This window comes from Pavona decussata, unplaced genomic scaffold (genome assembly GCF_977016875.1).
Source record: "Pavona decussata unplaced genomic scaffold, jaPavDecu1.1 SCAFFOLD_27, whole genome shotgun sequence".
Lineage (NCBI taxonomy): Eukaryota > Metazoa > Cnidaria > Anthozoa > Scleractinia > Agariciidae > Pavona > Pavona decussata.
In genome coordinates this window covers 948,269-955,058 of record NW_028145450.1, presented here as the reverse complement: position 1 = coordinate 955,058, position 6,790 = coordinate 948,269, and positions in this window count along the sequence as shown.

Below are 6,790 nucleotides of genomic sequence, written 5' to 3'. Positions count from 1 at the left end.
TGAAAAACTCATTGAAGTCTTCGCGTCTTTTTTCAATTAACGCCTAGGTCCTAAGCTCTGCTTTCTTGCTATGATATATTTTGTTTAAAAACAGTGGGACCTCGTGGCGTGATCGAGGCGTGACATGATGCGTGACATAGTAGACTAATGTGAGAATAATGTGTGAACTTTGCGTGACCAATGAATATTCCAAGTCTAACTCTTAGTTAGCGTCCCTGAGACCCCAGCCAAGAAATACAAAAGCAAAAGCCTCTGTTAGCAGGGTTAAGTCAAAAAATAATCTGGTATGCCCAAAACCACTGACCAACCCTTATAAAAAATGCAGCTTAGAATTCAGGATGTAAAACACAGGAACTTCACTCCCCTTTAAGGACAGTGCCCTCTTTTGTTACTGTGCATCTCGGGTTTCTTATGGGTGGTGCCTACTAATACAGGAATATTTTTGCACAGTTTAAAACTATGCAAAGAAAGCACAGACAGCCCAAGCTCAATATAAGAGAACCGTTGAATTATAAGGATTTGTATGGGAATACAACGGATTTGTGTAAAATAATAGCAACTAACATCGTTTTCTCAATAAAATCAACTTACCCTGTTTCTACTTGTATTCTTTGTCATTTACCAGCTTTTCAAGCCGGTTCGAAGCGATTTCGGTGAGTTAGCGTCATTCGGGTTTCTACTGCTAAGTGTAACGAAAGGCCGAACAGAATTTCAGCCATGCCCGAAGCACGAAACAGAATAAATCCGTTGAAATCATCCCTAGTGTCCCAATTCCTTCATAGAATCAAAGTAGAGATCATACCTATTGTGCCAGTGCAACTCCGACTCGATTGAAGCCATATCACGTTTGCTAAAAGATTTTCTTGCAAGTCAGCTCGCTTCTGAGATTTCGAAAGATGCGCGGCCAGAACCCCACGGACACATTGAACATTCGAACAGCACGCTGGGTAACAAAAGTTCCCTGGCACGGCCGGAACAGCGGCCAGCATGCAGTTGTCCACAGGCATTGAACAGGGCCTCCTCGTGTCCTTTTTGTCAAGACCGTCAAAAGACCATTGTTTCCATCGACCAATCAAAATTACTACCGGACTATTCAACCTAAATTTCTGGTACAGAATCAAATATATGGACAACCTATTGTCCTTTTTCCCAGAAATTTGGAATTTCCGGGAACTTTCCGTTCCATTGGTCATACCCTGACTGAGGATATCAACCAGTTGAACATTTTTGTTCCATTGAAACTTAAAAAAAAACCATTGTGACTGTTCCAATAAAAAGAGAAGTTAGCATGACGCGTAATAAATAATGCAAGAAAAGTGAAGTTTCTACTGACACATTCTAATCAAGCAGTATTCGGTCTTAACAAGTAATTTGTTCTTCCTGGTTGTAGTTAAGGCTTTCGTTCAGGTGTTGTTTTGAACACAAGTGAATGCTGTACGATTCGCCAGTGAAAAATCTAGTGTCATGGAATCTCATCTCACAAAAATCGCCCCCACGACAGAGTCAGGAAAGAGCTCTGGGGGTGAGTATGCATTGAGCGCCTCTTTAAAAACGGGTGGCGGGAAAAAGCACATTCGTATACACCATCCTTTTCGTTATCAATGGAGTCATTTCTTTTGTGTTCACTTGTCGCCTTTTGTTTTATTCATTTCTTTCAATCAACCCTAATCATAGCTGTCATTCGATGAGTTTCCTTTGTAAAGGTTACCGAATTATTACTAATCAGGCAAACTTTGTTCACACTAATTGTTCGACGTAGCAGAACCGGGAAAAAGGCTTGCATGGCGTGTTGGAATGCACGAAACATGAGGTTTTTAGCATATGATATATTCAAATTTAGCAGTATTCGAGTTTGAAAAGTTATTCATTCAGATTGACGGTTAACTCAGATCTTGGTTTATGAACGAAAATGAGTGCTGATCGATTCGCAAAGTTGAAAGTCACCAGTGAATCCACCGCGTTCACTGGCCTTCCGTAATTCAATATATCAAAGAAAGATAAGTATTTTTGTTGTTGTTGTTGTTATCCGGTTTTATAGCTTTAATCTTGAGTATGTTATAATGTACATTCCAGGATAAAGGTTTTGGTTTTCTTCGAATTCGCTTGGCGTCACTTGCAAGCCGTCAGTTAATCTTGACCAGGCAGGCACACCGATAGACGTAAATGACACTACACATTCACCAAAACATTTAAATCCTGGAATCTGTGGTGGAACTACGATTCGCGTCCTACCGTCAAAGTGAAGTGTTAACAGCCAACTCTGCGGGAGCAGTTGTGATGTTTGCTGCGGACTCGATTAACGCAGCAAATGACGTAGCCGTTCTTATGGGTTCGTCACGCGTTCCTGCCCCACGAAACGAACAGCCACTTCCGTTCGTCGACTGCGGACCAATCAGGAGCCGTTTCCCAACTTTGGGTAAACTCGTGTTTGATATTAAAGAGAACGTCTGCGTGGGAGGCTACAAATGACGTGGTTTCCGGCTGGATCCTCACAGTTGCAAAGAGAACAGGAGAACGGTTCTCTAAGTAATAAAACATACTGGAAACGTGCAGCCCGTGGGCGGCCTTAAGTCTCTTGGTTTGTCTACAGGAATCACCAACAAATCTCATATGCCTCGAGCGTGATGCACAGCAGCAGGTTTTCCTTTAAGAGTTTCTATTAAAAAAAAGTGTGTTTTCGGCTCGATCTTGTGTTGATTCAGGTGCATGGCCAAATTCTTGTTGATATCTTTAATTGGATGTTCTTTTCTCGTGACAACAGTAACTAAAAAATTTCCTTGTGGCATACAAAAACGACAACAAAACAGACAGAACAATAAAACAGAGCTAAAACATGCTGTTGTGCATCACGTTGAAAACAACGAATATACCAGGCTATGGAGTAGGTACAGGAAAGAATAGTAAACTAGAAGTGCTTTCCATTTGTCAAAACTGGCTGGCCAAAGACTGGTTATTCCGCTGAATAAAAGCACGATTTTCAAGAAATGGCTTCGGTGTTTGAAGCTCCTTCAAATTGGGACAAACCATTTCCAAAATGTGCATTTTGAAGAATCTTTAGAGCTACTGGCTCTTCAAAATTCTCGGTCTATCTTCAAACTGATTGGCCAAGCTGGTACTCTTTGGCAAATGGAAAGCGCTCTAGTATACAAGGAAAAATCAGCGCTTTAATAACAATAAAGAAGATTGGGAAGAAAGAGTACTCGGAGATATTAGTGACGGGGAGCCGCGAACGTTTGAAATTGGCGACAAGGAACTATTTTGGTGTTAAAAATTTTCTGGCGAACTATTTCAGTTTGTGGACAAAAAAATTTTGGTAGGGACCTCTATCTAGGGCTTTATGCAGAAAATTATGAACCCTTTTCCGTTAAGTAATGGGAAGTTGGACGTTTTAGGGATTCACTTTTAGTACGTTTGCAACAAGCCACCCGTCACTAATATACCTGAGTACCCAGTCTAGCCTGCGTAGCAGTCGTTTCCTTTTCCTTCAAGCCAAGCGGGGCAAGCGCGCGAGGGCATTGGGCAAAAAGGAGCAAAAAAGTAGGAGCGGGGGGGAGGGGCGGGGAAGGAAAGGAAACGCCTGCCGCTGAGCCCAGACATTTTACCGAACGCCCCCAAATGGCTTCGCTCCCTTGGGGCCTACCCTATTACGTCAAATGTCACATGAGAACCAATCATTTTTAACTTCTGGTTAATCTCAGCGAAAACGGAATAGCGGCGGGCAACTTGTTTACTTCAAGTTGCAGTATTTTAGGAGATGTCTCGACCTTTACGTCGCTCGAACAAAGCGTAGATAAAATTACCCAAGGCAAATTTTACTTATGTTTTAGAATATCAACTCATTTGCTTACAGCTGGAATTACAGACAGAATGAGCTTGTCCCATAAAATACTTCCTCGCGTTTCCAGGATAAATTTCATACATATTTAATATTTGTATTTCGCGTAGCGTGAAATACAAAGTCGTTCTAAATATTGAAAACTTCCTTTTCAGACCGTGGTTAGAACTGAAATTTTCCTGCAAAGTATTTACTTGAGGTCTCTTCAATCTATTTATGATAACAGAGTTTGAGTAACAAATTTCTTTGTTCGTACGCGAAACAAGCTTTCAGACCAGCCAATTTTGCTTCCAGCTTTTCGTGTCTTTGAGACCGCCGACAGCCAGAACAAATTTTCTTAAATTTTTAAAAATTCCGGCGGGATTTCGAAAGACGAATGACACAATGTTTGTTGAGACGATAATACCTACCAACAAACCAAATCGCAATGAAAACTATATTTTCAGCGTGACCGAGAATTTTGATTTTGCTTGACGTTAATAGACATTCGCTCTTAAAGCAGTCTTTTGCTCCGGTTTCCACTGAATTAACGTATCTCCCTGCGAAAGTAGTTTAGTCGTTTCTAAAGCAAAGCAAACTCGAAATCGAAAGACACTCGAGAGAGTTCTTTTCCGCCTCGGCATATTCATCTTGTATAAACGGTTAACCGGATGTCGTTTTGGTCTATGAGTTTGATTGACAGACGATTGTCCAATTGTAATACATCATTGCATCCCGTTCGCTGACGAACGGCGTTCGGTAAAATGTCTGGGCTCAGCGGCAGGCGTTTCCTTTCCTTCCCCGCCCCTCCCCCCCCCCCCCCCCGCTCCTACTTTTTTGCTCCTTTTTGCCCAATGCCCTCGCGCGCTTGCCCCGCTTGGCTTTAAGGAAAAGGAAACGACTGCTACGCAGGCTATACCCAGTCAAGAGTAGCCAACATTGCTCCATGGTGACCCATACTGGCAATTGTCGACCCCGACCATATGGGTACCCTTGGACCAATATTGGCCACCACAGGCATGCATGAACCAATATTGGCATATAAGGGTACGCATGGACCAATATTGGCCAATATAGGTACCCATGAACTAATATTGGTCAATATAGGCACCCATGGAAAAGTATTGGCCAATATAGGTAGCCACACACCAATATTGGCCAATATAGGTACCCAGGAAGCAATATTGGCCAATATGGGTAGCCATATACCAATATTGGCCAATATAGGTAACCAAAAACCAATATTGGCCAATATGGGTACCCAGGGACCCATATTGGCCAATATAGGTACCTATGGACCAATATTGTCCAATATGGGTATCCATAGAACAATGTTGGTCCTTGGGTACAGATATTAGCCAACATTGGTCCCTGGGCACCCATATTGGCCAATATTGGTCCATAGGTACCCATATTAGCCAATATTGGTTCCTGGGCGCCCATATTAGCCAATATTGGTCCATGGGTACCCATATTGGCCAATATTGGTCCCTGGGCACTAATATTGGCTACTATAGGTACCCAGGAACCAATATAGGCCAATATCGGTCCATGGATGCCCATATTGACCAATATGGGTCCATGGCTACCCATATTAGCCAATAATTGTCCCTGGGCACTAATATTGCCCAATATAGGAGCCCAGGAACCAATATTGGCCAATATGGGTCCATTAATGCCCATATTAGCCAATATTGGTCCCTGGGCACCCATATTGGCCAATATATGTAGCCATGGACCAATATTGGCCAATACTGGTCCCTCGGCACCTATATTGGCCAATACTAGTGCCCAGGGAGCCATATTGGCCAATATGGGTAACCAGGGACCCATACATCCCAATGTTGGTACCCATGGACCAATATTGGCCAATATGGGTATTCATGGACCAATATTTGCCAATATGGGTGCCCAGGGACCAATATTGGCCATTATAGGTACCCAAGGACCAATATTGACCAATATTGTTGCATGGATACCCATATTGGCCAATATTGGTCCATGGGTACCCATATTGGACAATATTGTCCCATGGCTACCCATATTGGACAATATTGGTCCCTGGACACCCATATTGGCCAATATGGGTACCCAGGGACCTATACATTCCAATGTTGGTACCCATAGACCAATATTGGCCAATATGGGTATACATGGACCAATATTTGCCAATATGGGTGCCCAGGGACCAATATTGGCCAACATGGGTACCCAAAGACCAATATTGGCGAATATTGTTGCATGGATACCCATATTAGCCAATATTGGTCCATGGGTACCCATATGGGACAATATTGGTACATAGGTACCTATATTGGCCAATATTGGTCCCTGGGTACCCATATTGGCCAATATTGGTCTTTGGTTACCCATATTGGCCAATATTGGTATATGGCTACCCATACTGGCCAATATTGCTTCCTGGGTACCCATATTGGCCAATATTGGTTTATTGCTACCCATATTGGCCAATACTTTTTCATGGGTGCATTTATTGACCAATATTAGTTCATGGGTACCTATATTGGCCAATATTGGTCCATGCGTACTCTTATATGCCAATATTGGTTCATGCATGCCTATGGTGGCCATTATTGGTCCAAGGGTACCCATAAGGTAGGGTCGACAATTGCCAGTATGGGTCACCATGGAGCAATGTTGGCTACTCTTGACTGGGTACTCAGGTATATTAGTGACGGGTGGCTTGTTGCAAACGTACTAAAAGTGAATCCCGAAAACGTTTAACTTTCCAGTACTTAACGGAAAAGGGTTCATAATTTTCTGCATAAACCCTAGATAGAGGTCCCTACCAAAATTTTTTTGTCCACAAAATAGTTCGCCACAAATTTCTAACACCAAAATAGTTCTCTATCGCCAATTTCAAACTCCCATGAAGATCTTCGCGGCTCCCCGTCACTAACATCTCCGAGTACTCTTTCTTCCCAATCTTTTAATTGTTATTAAAGCGCTGATTTT